We start from the raw sequence: 24,858 nt of genomic DNA on the forward strand, positions 1-24,858 counted from the left end.
ACACCGGATGCAGAGGGGTCTCCTGGATATGCCCATGAGCGTGGATGCAGATGGGAGAGGACCCATCTTAGGCAGACTCCTAGGGGTTATGGATATCTAGTCAATAGTAGGTCAGGAGCCATCATCATGAATGATGAGGGGAGGAGGGTGATGGCTCGCATGAGAGAGTTATGCTAACAATTTTTTCGGCACAACGTCTTGGATCATTGGAAGAACATACCGGAGGGGAGCAAGGACTACATAGTAGCATCCTTGCACGAGGAGTTTCTGGTGCCAGCCACAGTAGATAGATTCTCTACGGGTTGGATGATGGGTTGCATGCGTGCATACATGTCACATAGACGATCCGATCCACGCAAGGCAATCAAGAGTGGGACTGTAAAGCCTGAGTGGTTAGATGCAGACGATTGGCACCGACTGAGGGAGGAGGCTATGGATTCTCCAGGATGTTGGAGTCTGCAGCGCGAGGCGGCGAGGGCACGACTCGAGGCCAGAGTGGTCCATCATCTTGGGAGTGGCGGCCACAGGACATATTTGGAGGACTTTGTAAGTTTTTCTTTTGTTTTGCTTGTTTATTTTTCAGCGTCGGTAAATGCGACGCTAATACACGTCGCAAACCGTCGCAATCAGCGTCGATAAATGCGACGCTATCACGCAAACCATCGCTATCAGCGTCGGTAAATGCGATTAGCGTCGCATTTACCGACGCTGATAGCGACGGTTTGCGACGTGCATAGCGATGCCAATAGCGACACAAGCAATAAAATTTGTGACGCTAATAGCGACGGTAATAGGGAAAAAAAAATTGTGCATATAGCACTGTGTACTTTATGAGAGTCATACAAAATATTTCTGCACTACTGTGTACAATGCGCTTGCAAACAAAAACAATGTATACTGAAATCATAAAATTGATACATGAAATAAATACATGATTGCATAAAAAGCGATTGGTACAATCATGACAGGATATCATTAATACATAGAACATGTCTACATAGATCAGGTGACTCAAAAATGAAGGTGTGTGAGCTCCAGGGATCCAAGGGCGAGCTACATATCCTCATCCCCGGAAAGCTCGTCCCGCCGCAAAGGAGCATCGAACGGACTCTGCAGAAAAAGAAACAACACATTAGTCCACCATACAATAATGCATTAAAATATCTCATGGTAACTACGGACAAGAAAGATGAGTGACTTACACATTCCACACTTACAAGTCCAAGTACCTTGAATCTGTTTGATCAATAACATGGAATCACCAACAACATTTAATCTATGAATCCCATTATCTATACATCATTCTAGCCCCTTAGAAAGAGCTGCACACTCTACCTCATTGTTTGATCTCACCCCTTGGAGGGAGACATCTCTGCCCATTACCTTATATCTTATAGGATTAAAAACCATTATATGTGTTGTTGTTTTTCCTTCCTTTCTCTTATATACTCTATCAAAGAAAAGTGCAAAGGCTTTACCAAGTACCTTGGATGGTTCCATTTGTGGTTATAGCATGATCTTGTTGTTGGTTTTTACCTTGAGACCAAATCTTCACACTGGGTCAGCTTCAATTCCATTTTTTGATATCACATGGCCTAGCATGACCACCTTTCTTTCCCCAATGCGACACTTATCCATGTTTAATTGCCCATCCATTTATGATAATATACTTATCCCTTCATCCACTCTAGCCTAGTGGAGATGACGAGTAATGTAGATACAAAAGTAATCAATAAACCCCCTAATTGAATTACCAAAAAAAGGTTAGAAGATAAAGTTTATGAAATGCTAAATGATGGTAGGATCATAGGTTAGACTAAAGAGTATGACCCTATATGCAAAAAAACAAGGAGTAATGAATGTTGTCTTTCTTTGATCTTCTTGAGTGATTCGAATTTGAAAATAGCATGACTATCCATCACAAATAGTGTATCTTTCATAATAAACTACTTTGTTTTTAGAATCTCATCTTGAAATGGAAGAAAAAAATTATCCCTCTTTGTTTCTACATTAAGTGGTTTGTAGTCCACACAAACCCTCAATTTTTCAATTTTCTAAGATGTTACTACAATTGGTGATAGTCAGAATCCTCCATAGGATAGATAAAGCCTACCTTTAAGAGCCTTTTTACTTCCATTAGGAGAACATTTTGTCGTATGACCCCCAATCACTACACCTTTTATATTACCAGTGGCTTCAAGTTGATATGGTGCTTCACACAACGGTCACTCTTGTAATGTGATCATAATTAGAGATAAACAAAGTGGCATGCTTTCTCCAACATTGTCATGTAATCCTCCTTGGCCAATATCTTTTCTAGCTCCTTTTCACTTGGTCCCACCTAGAATCTTGACTCACCTCAATCACTTGGTCCCACCTAGAATCTTCATTAATTTAAAAAAAAAATTATTATGCCAACGATAGGATGGGATCTATTAAACATAATTACAACAAAAATTTTGGGGGTACAAATATACTATTCTCTTTTCTAACTCCCATAACTTCTAATGAACTACTATCTTCTTCTTCAGGCATCTCTTTATTATATGAGGAGCATTTCTCTGAGCTCCACTCATCTTCTAAAGTCTCCAACTCTATAGTCTCTTGTCTCCTCCCTTCCCTAAGATTGTACACAATGGCTTGTCCTTCTCTTCCAACCCTTCCTTGTGGTTGCAACATGAGTCTATTATACTCCCAATCTTGCCTTGATTTCATAGCAATGCGCCATGGTCTTCCTAGTAGAATTTGAAAGCCCTCCCCTTTGGATGGCAACACATACATATCCACTTTCACTTGAATATCACATACTATAATCTTCACACCTTTTATTACACCAATATAGTTACAAAAACATTATTCGTCATTTTTTCTTTAAAATTAGAGGGTCCATTTTATCTCTAGATGGAAATGTTTGATGAATCTTCATTAATTTAAAAATATTTTATTATGCCAACGATAGGATGGGATCTATTAAACATAATTACAACAAAGATTTTGGGGGTACAAATATACTATTATGTGGCAACGTATATCAAAATGGACCTATCAAAAATGAACATTTAAATGAAATGGAAAGAATATATTCCATGTAAGTTTTTGAATAAGTGAAATAAAATACGATGAATTAATTGATATTATGTATCAAGAAGATTTATGATTTATTAATTCTCTCATAAAAAATATGAGTAGGAACGTATACAAAAGAAAATATACAAGTCTTAAACAATACACATTTACAAAAAAACTATTTCAATATTCATACACCAAGGTTTTTTTTCACTAATATTAATATAAACAAACATAATAAAAAATCATGAAATTTTAGATACAATTTTTTTAATATTATAAGTTAAATGTATTTTATCTTCCAATACACAAAAAAGTATAACTTTTAGAGATGTTGATTAAAAATATATAATTTAGTAAAAGTTATTTTTAGAAAAGAAAAGTGCTAGTTAAAATATACTCCACTAATATAAAAATATATGAAAGTCTTGCAAATAGAATGGATTAAATTTTTAACAATATGGGTACTTATAAAAGTATAAGAATAATATAAATGCAATTTAATGATAATAAATTATTAAATTTAATAGTAAAAAATAAACAACTTATACAGCAATGGCATAACTAAAAATTAGACACTAATTTTTCAATTGGATAAAAAAGCTCAGATTAATGATAATCCTCAACATATGGTTATTAGAAAATAATTTCCATTTAAACCATAGACAAATTGAGTAATACATAGATTGCAAGGTTTAACACTGAATAAGCATGCATTTGATCCAACTAATATTAAAGCATATGGTATTTCATATATAGCAATATCAAGAACACAAGATCCAAAAAATTTATTTTTATTATTAAAAAAAGATAAAAATTAATAACTCTATTATTAATGAACTTAATAAATTAAAATACACAAAAAATAGAATACATACATTTGAAATGATGCTTTTAAAATACATGCACATTACATAAGCATGCACCAAATATTAAACAATGATTTATTTTTCTCGAGAAATAAAGGCTTTAATAAATATAGATTATGTGAATAATATTTTTTTAAAAACTACCAAAAGAGATACTAATATAGCATAATTTTTAAATAGCATAAAGATATAATATTAGGACTTTTAAAATCAATATGATATAAATCTATTATATATACTTATTTATACAATCAATAATCATAACTATAGAATTATAAATGCATATTGTGGATCGTCCCCTAACCTGATTGTGCAAGATGGAGGGTCCCTTATAGTAGTTAGTCTATAATGGTTGAGGTTGAGAGAACAGAGGAGAATGAGTAGAAGAGGAGAGAAACAGAGGAAGAAGAAAGAGAAAGACTAGAAGAGGAGAGAGAAAGATAGGAAAAAGGGGAAAATGAGGAAGGAAGCACCATGGAAGCTCAAGAAGAAGGTGAAGAGCCAGTTCTTGATTATGTTTGGATTTCATAACCTGGGCCTCTTACACCTTATATACCCTCGTAAGTGTGACTTGGTATCTAACCCCTAGTTCTTGTGTATCCCACTTGTTATATTCCATCTTGAATCTGAAAGTTTTTGCCCTAAAAAAAAAAGACAATGGGAGGGACTTGACAAAGTGGCTAAAGAGTGGGGGTGTAAATTACTACTCTGATCCACATTACAATGAGACGATTAGGTGAAGACTATGAATCCACTATAGGCTTGCTAAGGCAAACCTGCCACAACTTTTAATGGGCTACTCCAAATGGGCCATGCCGCACGTGAAAATGGAGCTTAATGATGAGCACTTTTATTCCATGTAAGAAGCACATGGTTGTAATTGAGGCAGGTACAAAAATGCCCTAAAATAATGTGCAGTCTGTAGATAGTGTGTGGTTAAAAGGGGACAAAAGCAGTTAGTCTTCAACCTCTTGGGCCTCTTGAAGGTGAGGAAATTTTTTTACAATTGTGGATGGGCACTAGGAGGCTTCTTTCAAGGATAGACCTTTCCATTTGATGAGGTATTCCTTGATGGATTGAGATCTCAAGTGTTTATCTCATTGTGTAATGATTGGCTTAGGGATATACTGAATGATACCTTCTTCATCTATGGTGGATATCTCTTTCACATAGTCCATTGAGATGCCAATGAAAGGCTTCATTTTATTGACATGAAATATTTTGTGAATCTTGGTGGTGGGGGGAAGCTCTAATTGATAAGCCAAGTCACCAACTCTCTTGAGGATTTCATAGGGGCCATAGAAACAATGGGCCAACTTGTTATTCTTACCCTCCTTAAGAGTGGAGTAATGAGACTTAGGCACTTTCAACAGGACCATCTCTCCTTCTTAGAATTTCAAATTCCTTCTTTTCTCATTAGCATAAAGCTTCATGTGGTCCTGTTTCCTCTGAAGATTCACTTTGCATTGTTGAAGTAGGGCATGCATATGCTCCAACTCCACTTTACGCTGGGGATTGATCTTATCATTGAACAAGATGTGTGGAGGGGATCTTTCTACCCATATAATGCTACAAAATAAGAAACCCTAATGATAGAGTGGGTGGAGTTGTTATATGCAAATCTAGTCAAGTGGAGCCATATATACCAATAGTATTGTACATCATGGGGGCAAAAGTGTCGTAAGTAGGTCCTAAGCCATTTATTTACCCTTTTGGTTAAGCCATTAGTTTGTGGGTGGTATGTAGTGGATGGAGAAAGCTTGGTCTCTACAGATGAAAATCGCCTACTAAAACTTACTCATAACTTGCCATCCCAATCATGCACTATGACTTGTGGTAACACCATCTCTCTTTCTCATACATGGCCGATTGATTTCTACATGCAACTCAAATACATGCTTCAAAAATTGAGTAGCTAACTAAGAGGTAGTGTATTGGATAGTAGTTGGGATAAATGATGTAGCCTTGTTGAGGAGGTCCACTATCACATATATATTGTTCCATCCTTTCTTGGTAACAAGGAGACCACTAATAAAGTCCATAGTGATGTAAGTCCATTTTCCTTCAGGAATAGGTAGGGGCTACAAGAGGCCAGTAGGTCTAAGCATGCTACCCTTGTTCCGTTGGCATGGAACACAACTAGTCACAAAAGCCTTAACATCCCTCCATAAGTCTTTCCAGTCAAAGCTCTTGGCAATCCTATTGTATGTTTTGAAAACACAAAAATGGCTAGCAAAATGGCAATAATGCATCTCTTCCATTATCTTTTGTGTGAAGGGAGAAGTGTGGGGGTTGACAATCTTGCCATGGGACCAAAAAAGGCCATGTTTAAGCTCATATTGGGAGTTTTCAGCCATTACCTCATGTTGTAATTTTTGAAATATATGGTTGAAGTCCTATCCAATAAATAGGCTTCTTAAAGTTCCTCAATCCAATCACTATGGAACTTTGAAATGGAAGACACTTTGCATGCCCACCTCCATGAGAGTGAATCAACCACTATGTTATCTTTGCCCCTAGTATGAGAGCTATCAAAATCATAGTTTTGCAAAGTTTCCATTCATCTTCTCTACTTAAGAGTCAAAGTGGACTAAGTCAAGAAATACTGGAGGACTCAATAGTTGCTCTTCACTCTAAAGTGACTACCATATAGGTAGTGGTGTCATTTCTTAATAGCATGAAGGATGGCCAATATCTCTTGGTCATAAACATTAATTGATGTCCCCTTATCATTAAGTGCTTATGGCTCTTACAAGCAGTAATACCACACTCTTGCAGCAATACAACACTAATATCTTGGCCACACTAGCATCGCATTGAATGGTAAACTCCTTGGAGAAGTCAGGGCATATAAGGATGGGGGCTAAAGTAGGGATTTTCTTCAACTGTGTAAAGCTGCAATCAATAGTAATGTCCCAAAACCATGATTTCTTCTTCAACCAATTAGTCAAAGAGGTGCTGCAATGGTGGCATAGTGCCTGATGAAGTGTTTATAAAATGAAAATAGACCAAGGAAGCCACATAATGAGGTGATGGTGGATAGTAGTCCTTTACACATTGCATATTTTTAGGGTAATCCTTTATGCCATTCTTGCTAACAACATGATGGAAGTAATCCACTAATGTTTAAATGAAGATACATTTATTTTTCTTAGCAAAAAGTCGATACTCTCTCAAGATATCACACACCCTTCTAACATGGGTTGAGTGCTCCTCTTGTGATTTGCTATAAATAAGAATATCATCAAAGAATGAGAATAAACTTGAATAAGGAGTGGAGGATTTTATTAATGAGGCTCCAAAATTTGGCATGGGCATTAATCAAACCAAAAGGCATCATCACAAAAGAATAAAGCCCATGATCAGTCCACAGTTTTTTTGACCTCATCAACTCTCCCTCATGAGTATGTGATGGTAGCCGAAGTGTAAATCATTCTTAGTGAAGAACTTTACCCCTTTCAATTCATCCAATAAGTCATTAATCTATGGGATGGAATACTTGTCCTTAATTGTGATCTTATTCAAGTCTTTGTAGTCAATTCACATGTGGAAAGAGCATTCTTTCTTCTTGACTATCAGGACTAGAGATGAATAAGGGGTGAAACTTGGTTCAATAAACCCCATCTCAAGTAACTCTTTGACTTGCTTTGCAAATTCTTCACATTCACAATTGGAGAGTCTATAAGGTAGCTTATTCACTAGCTTGGAATGGGGCTGGAAATCTAGTGGGTAGTCCACTTCTCTCTTAGGGGAAAGGGATGTAGATATTTGAAATAAATCATTATAGTCCTCAATTAAAGCCTTCAAGGTGGAATTTTGAGATACTTTGGAGGGCTGCTTTGAATGTTCCTTATTCAAGTGCAAGACAAAGATCAATGAACATTTATTAAACTCACATTTGAGTTACTTTTTTGTAATAAGTTGAAAGTCAACATTATTAGGAACTCCCTCTATGCAAATGAGCTATCCATGCATCATAAACTCTATGTAGAGCTTAGAGAAGTCCATAGCAAGTTTACCCAAATGTTTGAGCCAACTACAATCCTAGAAAACATTAATGGGGCCCATGTCTAATGCAATTAGATTAACTAATACCACATACTTTTCATCCAAGCATAGGAAAAACTTTGCAGCATACATGTGTGCTAATTTCTTTTTCATCATTTGCTACATGAACTTTTAGGGGGTGCTGTAATTTCATAGTGGTGTATTTCAACTAGTCAATGGCTAATTTATTGAGAAAAAAATGTGTACTACCACTATCCACAATGATAAATACATACTTTCAATTAATACGACCCTGAATACATAGAGTGTTGAGGATCCTAGAACTAGTCCAACCATCTAGGGAGATTGAGCAAAGAGAGGTGGTAGTCGGGTGGGGTGTAGTAGGGATAGTCAAATCAAGAGTAGGGGATCAGGATCAAATCATAGAACTACTCATGGTCCAAATTCTCAACATACACGTCATTTTCAATATGTAATTTCTCATCATCATTGTTTCAATCTTCCATCACATACATGTTATGAATTTTGATCTTGGCTATCTTATAAGGGCATTTTGATGCATGGTCCGCTATATACTAGTCACCATATTTAAAGCATAGGCCTTTTTCTTTCCTTTCCTTCATAATATTTGGGAGAATGAACTTTTGAGCACTTGGACCATTCAAGGTTGAGGCACTTCAAGATCTATTTTTAGCACATTTTCTCTTACCATTAGAGCCAAGTGATATCCTGAAAATACCATGTTTTCTTTCAGTATGGAAGGGGAGGGGATAAGTAGGTAATTTGGGGGTGCTAACTAGGCATGGATTTGCCTCTAAAAATACCCCATATGGGTCTGATATCAATGGGATGTAGGGCTATCCCTCACCTTATTGAAAATGATCATTTTTATGGTACTTTCTTGCATACCTTTCAGCCAATTAAATTGCATCAAATAAGGTAGAAGGTTGTTCCCATGACATCCATAGGTAAGCTTGGCTCTAACCCATAGATGTACTTATGCAATTCTTCATCATCACTAATGCTCTCCACATACACGGGCAAGTTCTTAAATTGATTTGTGTACTCCTATATGGTAAGATTGTGTTGGTCAAGATTGTATCATCATTGTGCCAATCGCTCTTTTTCCACATGGGATACAAATACTTGAATCATGTGTATCTTAAAGCCTTTCCAATCAATAAACTAATTATTCTCTCAATTAATGTAATTCCACCATGTGTGGGAAAATCCTTCCAAGTGGAGAGATGCAAAGATAGTTTTTTTATCATCTGTGTGGGGGTAGATATTAAAATAAGACTCTAATTTGAAACCCCATTCTTCCAAGTCTGGTGGGGATCAAGAGAGGCTCGTCATTAAGATAAGAGGGCTCATTGATCTCATAAGTGAAAGGGAGAATATCCTCTTCTCTAAGAATGCCATGTAGCAGGTCTAATGGTGGAGGTCATCTCGTGACTCGTGCTTGGACTCATATGCCTATTCTTATGCTAGAGTGGTAGCTAACTAGGCTACAAGAGTGGTGAGGTGAGTTGAAAGATATGACAAATGATGTATGCTCTAGGAAGAGATGCTTTGTATTCCATAAGCACAGTGAGGAGAGTGGAACAACCCAAAGGCTACATAAGCATGTACTTGGTTCTTATTTCAATGCAATACTATTGTACTTTTTCCTTTCAGTCATAGTTAGTGTCATACTCAAGTTTGTGTTTATGACTCCAAGCTTCCATCTTGGAACCTAATTCACTTGAGTAACAGTCAGTGCTTCTTGTCTATGTCATCAATAAATATTATCTTGGTGTTCCATCCGCCATAGCCATGCTCTGGATCCATGCATTCTCAACATGGTATCAGAGCCATGATGAGCATGGCTTAGCTTTGAAATCACTTCTCTCAGCTTCTATTCATCTTTGTCAACTCAATCCAAGTGGTTGACTTCATTTCCAACTTCATCTACACTCCCTACTTTCATGGTAGCCATATCTAGCTTGCAACTACCCTGCTTGGAGCTCTCATATCTCTTTATGTAATCCAAATCTCTTAATTTTTCCTTCTAGATACTTCTTGCTGGACTTAGGACACACGATCCTAATACTTTACAACTTGACATTGCATGTTGCACGAGCTGATATTGCCCAAATTCATCATTGCTACCATATCGGCGCCATCATCAGGTCGTACTACTATCATTGCGTGCAAAAGTCACGATCTTCATGCAATTGTAGAGATTTTGAAGCTCACCTCCTAGGCCTTCTACTCACCAGACATCTCCTACAATGGTTACTTCTACATGCTAAAATCCAAGAAAAACCAAGCCCCTATCTGTAAACCCTAATTCTTCATAGCTTCTTCAACCTCAAGCTTAAAAATCCCATCATTTTCTTACACGTCCAAGCCTACTAGAGTTCATGCCACTCAGATCTACTCAGTTTCTAGCAAGTGCAACCCTCATTAAGGAGATTTGGAAGACTCAAGCTTAGCAAGAAGATAAATTATAAACATTAGGCTCATCAAGATAGTATCTCTTGATATTTATCTAATGCTTCTTGGCAGTTGTGTTTTTAGCACATTCAAGAACAACTCATTTTCTCATTTTATCTCAATTCTTGCAATGACAAACATGAATATTTTTGATTATGTGGAATGCCTAATTGAATAAATCCCTTGCAAGACTCAATCTTATTGTAAAAGGATAGACACTGCCTGAGTATACTCACCATAAGAACTTCTTCAAAATGTTTGAACTTGAGAAAATAGCCTAATTCAATGGTGAAAGATTTCATGCCTGGAAAGAAAAGACAATGTACTATCTCATGAGGAGAGACCTCTGGTATCTATCTGAGGATGATACAAGAGATGTAGATGGCAAGAAAGAAAATGATGAAGATGGGTTCATTCAAGAAGTCCCAACTCAAGACAAAAGAGTGGAAAAAGATGAACAACAAGGCTCTAGACACCATTGCATGGCAACTATCTGATGATGTATTGCACCATATCTCTGGCGTCAAAGATGCAAAGAAGGCATGTGATGAGCTTGACAGGATCTTTGAAACTCAAGCTAAAAATGAAAAAGTAAAATTACTTATACAATTCTATAAGCTAGATATAAATTATAGTTCTTTTATGACCATGCACATTTACAAGTTTAAGAGCCTAAAAACTCAACTTGCAACTTTAAAGAAGAACATAGATAAGGATGAAGCCGTAGTAGTGCTACTAGCGAGTTTAAATCAAGAACCATATGAGAACCTTGTTTCTACCTTCAGTAATGTTTCTAATCTCTCACTCAAAGACATTGAGCATTCTCTACTTGATGGAGAAAGTAAACTTAAAAAAAAGGATGCAAAAGAAATCATCTCAAAGGAAAAATCTCTTATACACCAAGGGAACTTATGGAGCAAAAAGACGTGGATAAGGATTCAACACCAACAACAAGAATTGGGTCACATATCATTATTGTGGTAAGACTAGGCACATGCCAGTGAATGTTTCCATAGGAAAAGAGCACAACAGGTGCAAAATGGTGACCATTAAAATCAGTTCATGAATAAAGAAGATGAACAAGACGCTTCCACTATTGACAATAACTCTAATAGATTGTTTTGAATAATTTTTCGTTGTATATTTCTCATAGTGGATTTTATTTTCCTTACTGGATGTTATTTTTATAAAAAGCCTTGCCAAAGATGTACATTTTCAAGCTTTAACTTAACTAGGTTGCCTATGGGCCAGTCTCCCATGCCATGTCATCATGTAGGGGAGGAAAAAGCCAGCAAGTGTAGGAACTCATCATTCGAGGGGGGTGTTGAAAGATATCACAAATGATATATACTCTAGGAAGAGATTCTTTATATCCCATAAGCATAGTGAGAAGAGTGGAACAACCCAAAGGCTATATAAACATGTACTTGGTTCTTATTTTAATTCAATACTATTGTATTTTTTCCTTTCAATCATAGTCACTGTCATGCTCAAGAATATGTTTATGATTCCAAGTTTCCATTCTGAAACCTAATTCACTTGAGTAAGAGTTAGTAATTATTGTCTATGCCATCATGAACATTGTCTTGGTGTTCCATCCACTATAGCCATGCTCTAGATCCATGCACTGTGAATAACATGCTCGAGAATCTATTGAGTCTAAGAATTTGAGAGAACCATTTTTTCAATCACTAAATTAATTTAGACAGTGAGGGAGAGAATGAGCACTTGCGGTCTCTATACAAATGGGATCAATATATGCACATTAAGGGATGTGAAAGGGACACCACTTATCCAAATTAAAAGTGGGCTCAGAAACTTTTATACACATGAGTAGAGGTGTGATAATGTAGGAAAGAAAGAGAGGAGAAGGTGTGGTATAATATGAAGCAAATAATTGAAGGCACTAATATCTAAAGTTACAACTAATGCATCTCAACCCAAAATGGTAGAGAGAATAGGCACATGTAAGTAGATGAATAATGATGGTGATGATGTAAGGAAAGAGAGGAAGAAGGGGTGAAGAGAATGATGATATGGAGGGATTTAGGATAGTGGAATGGAGAGGAAGGGAATAATGGAAGGACGGAGAATAAGAAAGGATGAGGGCAAGAGGTGGAGAGGGTGAGGGTATAATGAAGTGGGGGGTAAGGATGGTAATGGTGAGGGTATAATGAAGTGAGAGGATGAGGGCAAGAGGTGGAGAGGGTGAGGGTATAATGAAGGGGGGTAAGGAGGGTAATGGAGTTGAAATATGGATGGGGAGTGAAGGAGAGAGAGAGAGATGTTGTGTGTGATAAACTAGGGAAGAAGATGGTGGAGTTGAACCTAAAATGGGCTCGACACCATCGGGTATATGGCACTATCCGGGCCTCTACTATGCACCCAAACCACCCCTTATGGCCTCGTGGCCAAGAGTGTCTAAGGGGTATACTACCGTAACCTCTAATGTATAACTTCGTGTTTGTATGGATTGTAATCCACCCCCACTACGGCTCTCCTACACCTCTTAGGGATTGGCCCCCCAAGATGTGCCGCTCATACATGGAACACATATGACACATGCTCCACTCTTTTAATCAGTCATTCCAGGAGATGTAATATATTCCTCACTACACACTCTCTAAGAGAAACGATTACTGCACCTATATGGCTTAGGATTCCTCACACTCAATGTAGGTCAATATTTAGAAAAACAATTGTTGTGCGTCTACCATGATACCAAGTGTTGCATGGAATGCAATTGGGTATGGTTCATAGTGCTCAAATATTTTTCCTTATTGATAGCCATCATTGTGAAGGTGCCAAAACATTTCTTTTCATGCCTTTACTCTAAACATAATTGCTGTATTTGCTTAGGGCCAGCAAATGAGCGTACTCGTGCTACTGAACCCTCTTAATTTTAAATCACATGTGACCTATATTCTATGTATTAAAAAAAAATCAATATTCTGTGTATTCTTAGCATTTAACATCCCCCTTCTCCCTACTGCTTAAGATTGTGTATTTGGTGGTAGGTTTAGAGAGCATTTTTAATGTATTTTTCCTTCATAAAAGTAGTAAATACCTACTTTAACATAAAGATAGGGCTGAACTAAGACTCGAACTGAGGCTCACCCTCATGCCTCAGCCTTATCATACTTTCACAAATACAAAAGTGATTTTTAAACTATTTTTGTATCTAAATAATTATTATTTTTTCTTTTTTTCTTTTTATTTATTTATTTATTAATAAATATAGATATTTTTTATTTACTAATTTTGATTTATTAAGCTTATTGAGAATTATCTTGATATCACATTCCATCCCATGTGAACACCAAACGCACAACAACACCCCAAAAACTCATAATTTCTCTTAAAACCGCAATGTTGAGGATTTTTCTTGTTTTTAAAAAAAATATGGATACCTTATTTTTCTTGATTTCCTTAACATTTATGATTAATCACAGAATTGACAGCCATTTACCAACGGAATTTATAATAAAACCATTAAACTTATGGACTTACTCATATAACCGTGCCTTATATCGTATGCATCTCGTGAGAGGCCCGTTGATGCTTCCCAACAGCCGTTGTCACTCCTTCCAACCTAGATCTATGTTCCATCATGCTTTGGCATCATGTTCCATAATTGATATCTCTAATCTCAATCCACCTCCTTCTCTCATAGAATTAACCACATGGAAATACATAATAAGAGGAGAGAGGAGAGAGAAAGACTAGAATTTGATCTTTCTATCTACTGCATTATTTGCTCCATATATTGAAGCGATTGGAAGCTTGAAAATTTTTCATTCTATGACCAATAGGCCCCTCTCTCTCTCTTTACCTGTTCCAAAACTGCCAGATTAGGAAATTAGGAGATGCCACAAAAAAATGCACCACCTCCACATTCGTTGAGTTTTGAGGCTTTAAGCCTCTTAATCAAGTCTTAAGGCTTAATTATTAAAATATCTAATTCAAACTTCAAGTTTTCACACTACATACAAGTGGTTTTTTCATTTTAGAGACCCAAACGAACTTTGATTTGCAAAGGGACTAGTAGACTGCAACTCCGTGCCATCGAGATCTATCAACTTGGCCTGCGTCGCACACGTTTCGGCTCCCAGATCACATAGCTACTTTCGAACATCAAACCTTGTAGGGGTTAAATGGGGGGTCAAATGGTCTTCGATCGATAAAAAGATACTTGTTTTGCGTTCGTAGCATCAAACTCTACCTAGGAAAACTCCAAGTCATCGATCTGCAACCGTTTCATTTTCCATGAGAATTTGGAATTTTACTTCTCTTGAGCACTTTTCCACATTAAATCAGGGATTCAAAAATCTACTCTCTCAGGAGTGGAGAGGGAGGAGAGTGATAAAGGAGAGAAAGAGAATAGAGGTAGTGAGAGTTGGTGGTAGAGTGGAGTATATGTATCACCCCTTAAAATTTGAAAAAGGGATCTCCTTTTATAGGCCCTTGGCTAGATTATATCTCGCGAGGTTCACTATATATATATTATCTATATAACGTGCGTTCATGGCCTATTTATAAATATCCTAATCTGTGAATTTTTCTTAAATAAAACACAACCCTTTTCTATTCAATCTATAAGTAACCCCTTTTTATGACACCCTTCTATATGTAAAAAATGTATTAAAATGGTGTTTTAAAAAGCCCCTATTTTGAACTCACGTTATATATACATATATTCATGAATGACCCCCCCGAGGATTATATTATCTATTAGCCCAATTAATCAAGCATAATCTTGATTGATTAGAGTCCCAAATTGGATGATGTATTAAGGTGATGTAAGAAAGTGCATGAAGTCTCCCTCATAGTCAAGCTTCCTAGAGAAAATAATAAGAAAAGAGAATATAAATTATAAATGTTGAAAATTTTGAGGGAGAGTCATGTATGTGCATTACTAGTATAATGTGAGGTTTTATAACATGGAATAGGTAGTTTTACAGGGATTTGAGTAGAGAGAATGTGAAAAGGTATATACACTTCTTACAATATGTTTCATTGTCTAAACAGAGGAAGCTTGCTTCACTACAAGATACAAGCCTCATACCGACGTTCAAAGCGATGAAAATGTTCATCGAAAAAATTTTCCCGATGTCGCTAAATGTGTCAGGATTAGCATCTCCATAGAACCATCACTATTGGCGTTGCTATTTGCATCGGTATTTGTGTCATTATTTGCATTGATTTATTGATGCAAGTAACAATGGTTTGTGATGCATATTGTGATGTCAATAGCAACACGTGTAGATAAATTTGCGATGCTAATAGTGATGATTACATAGAAAAAAAAAATTGTGGCTATCCACATGTAGCACTATGTGATGTATTCACATTCTACAAATGGATTACATGTTAAGTGTATAATGGTCATCAAAATGAGCGCAAAATGTAGAACCCACAAGAGTGAAACATAAAATAAATACGAAATCACTGATGAAGACTCATGGAATCATAGCAAGATACAAAGGATGATAATAACATAGTACATAGAAGATGCTTACATAAATCACAGGACCAAAAAGGAAGAGGATGTGCACTCCACAAATCCAAGCACGAGCTATAGATCCTCGCCATCTGAAAGCTCATCCCAACGCAAAGGAGTATCGAACAGAGTCTACAAAAAAAAAGACAACTATACATCATTCCACTATACATAATGCATTTTAATAAAAATAGTAACTAGGGACAAGAAAGATGAGTGACTTACTAGGCCACCGCATGTATACAGTCTATCAATACAAGCGATATTACAAAAAAGAAAGTGAGAAGAACAAAAAAAAAACTTACGTCATATAATAATTTTATGCTAAACACGCAAAACCCGAGACTATATAATTTAAGGAAAAATAAGTAGTTTTTGGATTTTTGGTGTGCATATGATGTTCCTATGGGGTGAAACATGCTAAGAAAATCATTCTCAGTAAGATCAATTTGTCTAAATAGGAAAATCATAAATATCAATAATTTTCTATAAATAAATAGTGAAAAAATAAAAAATAGATAAAAATATTTTTTTGCATTAAAAAAAAGAAAAAATAAGATTTATATTTGTGAATGTATGGTAGAGGTGAAGCATGAGTTTTAGCCTTAGCTCAGCCCTATCTCTTTATTAGAGTGATTTTTTATCACTTTCAAAGAAAAATACATAAGAAAATATGCCTTGAACCTATCAATGAATGCGTAACTCTAAACGGTAGGGAGAAGGGGATTATTGAGTGTTTAAATTACATTGAATTCTAATATTTCATGATGCATATCATATAGGGTTTGTATTTGTTTAAAATTAAAAGGGTGTAGTAGCACAAGAAGGCTTGGTATTAGCCCTAAACAATGAAGCACTATCATATTTGAAGAAAACCATGAAAAGAATTGTCTTTGTACTTTCACATTGTTGATTTTTAATGAATAAATTTGTTTCAAAATAGTAGTCATATATACTATTGCATTGATGCACCATGTGGTATCATATCTTGGATGCATAGCATCTATTTGTATGGGCGATGACCTACGCTGAGAGTGCGATGTATCCTAAGCCATAGGGCTAGATATTTGGATTTGTGCGGGGTTTTTTAGTAAGTTTTATCTATTATCTCCTCCTAGATCGATCAATTGAAAGAGAGGACTTTGGTTCAAATGTGTTATATGCTCACGGCACATCTTGGGGCTAATCCCCGAGGTGTAGGAGAGTCGTAGTGGAGCCATGATGATCAGCTAAGGGGTGCTCCCTATGTTTATGTCTACATGGTGTATAACATGAGCATGTTTAGGGACTCTGTATAAGGAGTGGGGAAAAACTCATTTGTTGGACTACAAAATCATACAAACACAATGTTTTTAGATGCTCGTGGTCACAAGGCCGTGTGGGGTGGTTTTAAGTGAGTAGTAAAGGCATGTGGCCTAGTGCCTTCTTAGAGCCAGTGTCAAGCCCATTTTAGGTCTCGAAACTAACCATATTAGGGATTCATAATGAACTTGCTGCATAGTGGGCACATAAAGAGTGATGTTTGTAGATATCACATTTTTAAGATAATATATATATGACAAGGAATATACAAAGAATCCCTATAAGTACTTTTAACTAGAGCACATTATAAATAGGTTTTTATTTGGATAAAGAGTGGGTATGTTTCTTTGGGAATGTAATCAATTTCATATAAACATGGTTTGAGAAGCTATAAGCTACTACAAAGAGTAGCTTATCTAATCTTTAGAATACCAATTGAATCCTTTCATTGGCATCTCAATGGACCATGTGGAAGAGCTACCTCTTATAGATAAAGAAGCCATCATTTAGGATATCCCTGAGATAATCATTGGATAGGGAGATAAATACTTGAGATCTCAATCCATCAAGGAATACTTCAAATGGCAAGGCCTACCTATGGAAGATGCCTCTTGGCACCCAACTACCATTGTGGAAGAGTTTCTCAACCTCCTCAAAGAGGCCCAACAGGCTCAAGACAACCAACTAGCTGGATATGCCCCATTTTGACCCCACACTACCTGCAAACTACCCATTGTTTTAGAAAAGATTTCTATATGTATTATTTATAGCCATGTACATTCTACATGATGTGAAAGTGCTCATCATCAGCTCCATTTTGAGATGCATCACCTCCCATTTGGAGTAGCCTATCAAAATTTATGATAGATTTAACTTAGCAGGTATGTAGTGGAGACTCGGGGGGTTCACTACGGGGGGTTCACTAAATATATATATATCATGTATATCACATGCATTCATGGCCTATTTTTAAATATCCTAATCTGTGAATTTTTCTTGAATAAAACATCATCCTCTTTTATTCAATCTATAAGTAATCCCTTTATATGACACCCTTCTGTATGTTAAAAAATGCATAAAAATGGTGTTTTAAAAACTCCTTATTTTGAACTCACGTTATACATATATATATTCATGAATGATCCCCTCCCCCCCAAAAGTGGATAACATGCTATCCATAGTCTTCACCCACTCTTTTCATTATTGTAATGCGGATCAAAGTAGTAATATGCACCCACTCCTTAGCCACTCTAATCAAGTCCCTCAAGTTTTCTCCTATTTTTTAGGGTAAAAACTTTCAAGGTTGGAATGGAATGTAACAAGCAAGATACATGGAAACTAGGGGTTAGATACTCAATCACATTGATTGAGGTGTATAAGGTGTAAGAGACTCAGTTTAGGGCATCTACACATAATCAAGAATTGACTTTTCACATTCTCCTTCAGCTTCCATGACTTCCTTCCTCCGTATCTCTTCTTTCTTGTCCTTCTCTTTCCTCTTTTAGTTGTTCTATCTCTTCTTCTTCCTGTCTTTCTCTCTCTTTGCTCATTTTCTCTCTGTTCTCAGTCTCATTCATTACAACTATTTATTATAATTTGGAAATTTAAAAGAACTTTGGAGTGGCTAGTTGCGAGATTGTATCTCTATTTTAAATGCAATTGTATAATCAATAGGTCATTTATACCACAAAATAAGTGTATAAACTTGTTTCTATGTGTACTTTTTTAAAAAAATAATGCACCTCAAATGGGTGTCCTTAGACATGATCATATATGTGTTTATAGATGTGCTCATACATTGTTTTCTTGACCAGAAACATGTATCTATCTTTCCCCCTACAACCATGTTTTCTTATAGTGTAGAGACATTCATATCTTGACTTCTTGCATGGTAGTGATCTTCAAGCATATTCATATTGTTTATTATAGTTCTAGTCACTTGGATATCTCAAGTTTTATGAAGGCCTTTTATTATGAAGTAATTGCAATTGAGTTGACTAAATTGGAGGTACTTTTTTATGATTGATTCCCTAAGACCTTTATTTACTAACCATATTATGGATTCATAATGAGATTTTTGCATAGAGGGTACATTAAGAGGAGGTGTTTGAATATATCACATTTTTTAGATAATATATAAATGTCAAGGAAGATGCAAAGAATCCATATAAGTACTTTTAACTAGAGCACATTATGAATATGTTTTGATTTGGATAAAGAGTGGGTATGTTTCTTTGCGTATGTAATCAATGGCATATCAAAATAGTTTGAGAAGCTATAAAAGCTACTAAAAAGAGTAGATTATCTAAGTACTTGGACAAGGTGCAATGCATAGTTTCATGGATAAGTACTGGTATAACCATTTAAATCATATGAGAGCTAGTTTCCAAATGTGTGAGATTGATGAATTTATTTTTAATGCTAAGAAGCATAGTAGTGGCCTACTATACTCCAAGACTTGATGCAATATAGAGAAGTTATTTTTTGGAAATAGAAGGTGCTTGCAAAGAAGCTCATGATAAAGAAGTAATATAATTTTAGGATTAACATGACAAATAATTTCTCATGGATAAGAAGCCCATGTGTGGTTGTGCTACGACAAAAACGATGTGCTCTTATCCATGTTGAGTGACAAAACCTCTCATAAATAATATTAAAAATATTAATTAATAGCTAAAGTATCTTTAAGTCAATATATTGTAGCAAGTAAGAAATGACTACTAGTCCCAAGGGATAAAACACAAGGAAGAGGTGGTGGAATTGATTTTCCCAAGTTGTTCAACCCCAACATAGTATGTTACAACTACAAACTGGATCTAGGAACTTTTATCCTACTTTTTCACATCCACCTTAGGGGAGAGGAGAGATAAACCATGGTATTGAATTTCAAGTTGGACTTCTCCAGCATGACATGTTGGAGGGCCTTGGATCTATTTTTGAACATGGTTGATTAAAATGTGAAAGTTTTTTTTAAAGGAATAAGGGATGAAATAGAGAAGCAAGTTATTCAAGAAATGGAGGGCTTTAAGGATTGATGATAAACTTTTAAAAAAAATACTATTAGAAGGGAACATAAGGGGGAAAAGAAGATTTTTAGTGTAAAAAGAGAAACCCCATAAAATGTCTAGGAGGACTATTACTAAGGAGGACTTCCTTCATGTTGCGGTAAAAGGCCCCATAATTTGAGCAGTACATAGAAGACCTAAAAGGACTATCACTATGGAGGGCATAGATTTAGACTAAGGCAAAGGTCCCTATCATTTGATTAATATTTGAAAGAGAAATTGTTATTTTTAACCTATGTGCAATTGTGCAAACCCATTTATAAGGTCAAGAGATAATGCAATTCACAAGTGAGAATGCACAAATCAATCATTGGATTGAGAAGGGAGAAACTTGAACATAGATGTGGAACATTGTAAGGCATTTTCCTAAGAACTTAAGTGGAGTTGAGCATGGGAGAGTCATAGGGACTAACCATGTGAAGGAAGTGAAGGACATATTTCTTGTCTAGAGGCATATTAGATATTGAAAGGACTTATGTACGATAAGAGGGTTTACTTTCGAGGACACTATACCAAGCTAAGGACTAGTTTGATTTGTATGGTTGACTCAAGTGTTTGGGGTTGATAAATTGACTTCGAAGATAATGTATCATCATGAAGCTATCTTCACGGTCAAATAGATTCAAGGGAGACCTATGGGCCATATGAATAGGGACTTGAAGAATCTCACATTCAAATACTATGAATAATTTCTTGCTCTCTAAGTGCTAAGATAAATGGCATTAAAGTTTCAATTTGAGATTGAGAGATAAGCCTATATGGAGATGACTTTTAAACAACATTTATGGAGGTGATGAGTGTCCTTTTCAAGGAGATGAGGAGAATAGATTATAGTAGCTGCAAAGAAAAATGTTCAACACATCCATGATGAGGTGGCAATAGCCTATAGGGCTTCCATTGATAGAAAAGTAGAGGAAATCCTATTGTAGCCCACTATGGCAATTCAAAATCTTTAACATGTTATTTTGATAGATAGGATACGTTTTTTCTTGTGAAAATTTTGGACTTGATGCACTACAAGATACAGGTCTTATACCAACGTTCAAAGAGACAAAAATGTTCATAAAGTAATTTGCCCCCATCATTGCAAAAAATGTCGGTATTAGTGACACCATATAACAGTACTATAAGCGTCGCTATTTGCGTCGCTATTAGTGTCGCTATATCGCATATAGCAATGCTAATAGCAACGCGTGCAGTAAATTTGTGATGCTAATAGCGACGGTAACAAGGGAAAAAATTTTGTGGCAAGGCACTATATGCTTTATGTGGGCCATACAAAAGAGTTTTGGTAATGTGTACAATGCTCGTCTGAATGAAGGCAAAGTGTACTTGAATCCATAAGATTGATACATAAAATAAATACAAGATCACATAATGAAAGTGATGGTACAATAATGGCAAGATAAAAAGGATGATAATAACATAGTGCATAGAAAATGCCTACATAAATCACATGACCAAAAAAGAAGAGCATGTGCGTTGCATGGATCCAAGGGCGAGCTATAGATCCTCGCCATCCAAAAGCTCATCTCGCCGCAAAGGAGCATCGAACAGACTCTGCAAAAAGAGAAACAAATACACATTAGTCCACCATACAATAATGCATTTTAATTAAAATTTGTAATTACGGACAAGAAAGATAAGTGACTTACAAGATCGCTGTGTCTATACAATCGGTTGATCAATATAGTGAGACCCTATCTCTCTACATATCAAGTCTCTAGGATGGTGGGATCGCGGTTTGTAATGGAGTGCTACAAAGAAAATAAAATACACTAGTTAGAAATACGATTGCAAAAAAAAAAGCAAGCAAAACAAAAGAAAAACTTACAAAGTCCTCTAGATAAGTCCTGTGGCTGCCACTCCCAAGATGATGGACCACTCCTGCCTCCAGTCGTACCCTCGTCACCTCGCTCTGATGTCTCTAATGTCTTGGAGAATCTATAGCCTCCTCCCTGACTCGGTGCCACTCATCCACATCTAGCCACTCGGGCTTTGAGGCCCCACTCTTGAGTGCCTTGCGTGCATTCGATCATCTATGTGACATGTACGCAGATATGCACTCCATCATCCAGCCTGTGAAAAACCTCTCTGTTGTGGCGGGTACCAGAAACTACTCATGCAAGGATGGTACTATGTACTCCTTGCTCCCCTTCAGTATGTTCTTCCAATGATCCAAGACGTTGTGCTAAAAAACTTGTTGGCACAACTCTCTCATACAATCTATCACCCTCCTCCCCTCTTCATTCATGATGATGGCTCCTATACTATCATCTATAAGATATCCATACCCCTCTAGGATAATATGCAAGTGTAGTTGAGTCTAATGTCACTAGTAGTTCATAATTTGGTTATTACATCTTGGGCTATTAGGCAAATGTTTGAGGCCACGTATGAAGCCATTCCTTGTGTACAGATGTAGCTAGTTTTTCTCTCTTTCCCCTTGTTTGTATAGCTAATAGACTCCTCCATTAGTCACAATTACCTAGGTTTAATTATGACTTGGAGCAACTAAATAGTCAAGTTTCTATTGTAAAATTTATTCTCAAAATTTACTAAAATATGTTTTCTACTTTTAAAAACAATATGGAAGGACAATGCTATTGGCTATCATCTTTAGTATTCTTAGAAACCTCGTGTTTTCAAGTATAGAGATACATCATCATTATTATCATATACATTGAGTCTCCATTCAAAAAGTGTGAGTGATGATAATTGTTTTAAGAATTTACTTTAATTATGCATATAAATTTGTTTTATATTTTTCTTTATTAGGTCTTAATCTCACCTCATTTAGCATAAATGTTATTTTAGACTATAATGCAAAATTGAATAGTTGTAGCCTTTTTATTTTAGAATTGAATAACTATAGCATTTTTAATAGTTATTATAAGTTTTTTCTTAAAATGTAGGATGATGTTAAGATGAAACTACCAATTTATTTTATGTGTATGTTGATTTTCCTAGCCGCATTAGATAAGCTTGACTCTATGACCTCTTGCACTAATCTTGACACATATATCTTCGTTCTAATCATAAACTTCACATAAAGGGTGTCAATATTTAACGTAATGATAAAATACTTCATATTACTTGTATCATAATGTAAGATTACCATTTCAAGAAAATATCTAGAAATGACTTAGTTTGAGCATATTATCCATGTGCGAACTCTACAATTTATGCCCTAAGCCTTGTAGATTTGGCATTATTGGATACCAATGTCACAAATCATGTGGTGGGTGGATGTAATCGGTGTCCAAGCATAGTCGCCACAAGAATGGCAAAGGGCATACTCAGAGCTGACATAGATAGACACTAACATCACTTTCAAAATTTAAGGGTTGTAGAGCAATACAGATTCATAGCACAAGATCAAACAACAAATTTACTCAAGACTCAATCCACAATGTATATTGCTATGCTGAAGTTAGAATCAATACATCAATCAGGGACCAAGTGGTCACAACACAATTCTCTAAAAACAAAAGGAAATAAATGATTGTAAGGTACAATGACCAAGATAGTACTACTACCAAACACAAGGACTGGGGGGAGGGGGGTATAGTAAAATAGAGGCTCTACTACTAGAGAGCACCCAAAATGCCAATCAAAGAAGACTTGTGTTGAATGCTGAAATGACTTTTTTTGGTTGATTTTTGTTGTTTTTGTGGGTTGAATGGTTGATTTTACATGATGATTGATTGTTTTGGAAGTGGTTTGAGAGCATTTTGGATAGGGTGGGATGGTTTTGAAAAGCTCATGATGTTTTCCAGTGGAGATATGAGATTTTGTGATGTTGTGTTATATTCTATTGGATGTCCTGATAGTGTTTGATTGGTTCCAATAGCTTTTATTTTACTTCTATTTTGTTATTTTTTTCTTTTGTGTGGAAGGATGGAGTAATGATTGATGAATTTTGAGGTTGTTTGAAAGCTCATTGAATGTTTTTTGATGGTTTTGATTGGTTTGAGTTAAGATGGATGCTTTTTGTTTACCTTTTGTAGCCCTCTATTGAGCTTCTGTAAATCCTCTATATGCCTCTGTATGTGTTCTGTTGGATAAGGGTGTAGTATGGGAAAGTTTTCTGTAACATGCCTGCTCCTCAAATCGTGGGACGCATCTTAGCAGTCCATCAAGAGATATTTCTAGAAGACGCCGCCCGGCACTCCCAAGGAATGACATGGAGTTTGCCAACTAGAGTCTCTCGAGCCTGCCTCACAACGGAACTTATCTGGCTATTCTCACTAGGATCAACCTGAAGTCCGGGTTCCCAGCCAACATTGTCTAAGGTCATAGACTGACTTTTTCCCAACACTTTTCGTTAACATTCCCTTTGACGAAAGCTCTTGGCTAACCGAGACCACCTTTCTGAAGTATGAACCCATTGGTCACATCCACCACGCTTCCCTCGGGGGTTGTTTTAGTTATCTAATTACCTACCACGTTATGCTTGACACATAAAAGAAACTTCCTTAATTAACTCGTTAGTCACAGGTTTCTTTACGTAATTTAGGCCACAGACACGAAGACAAGTTAAAACAAGATCAAACACTTCCTTAACTTA

Source organism: Lygodium microphyllum, chromosome 19 (assembly GCF_053477565.2).
Source record: "Lygodium microphyllum isolate KBCC chromosome 19, Lygodium_microphyllum_v1.1.10, whole genome shotgun sequence".
In the NCBI taxonomy this organism is placed as follows: Eukaryota; Viridiplantae; Streptophyta; class Polypodiopsida; order Schizaeales; family Lygodiaceae; genus Lygodium; species Lygodium microphyllum.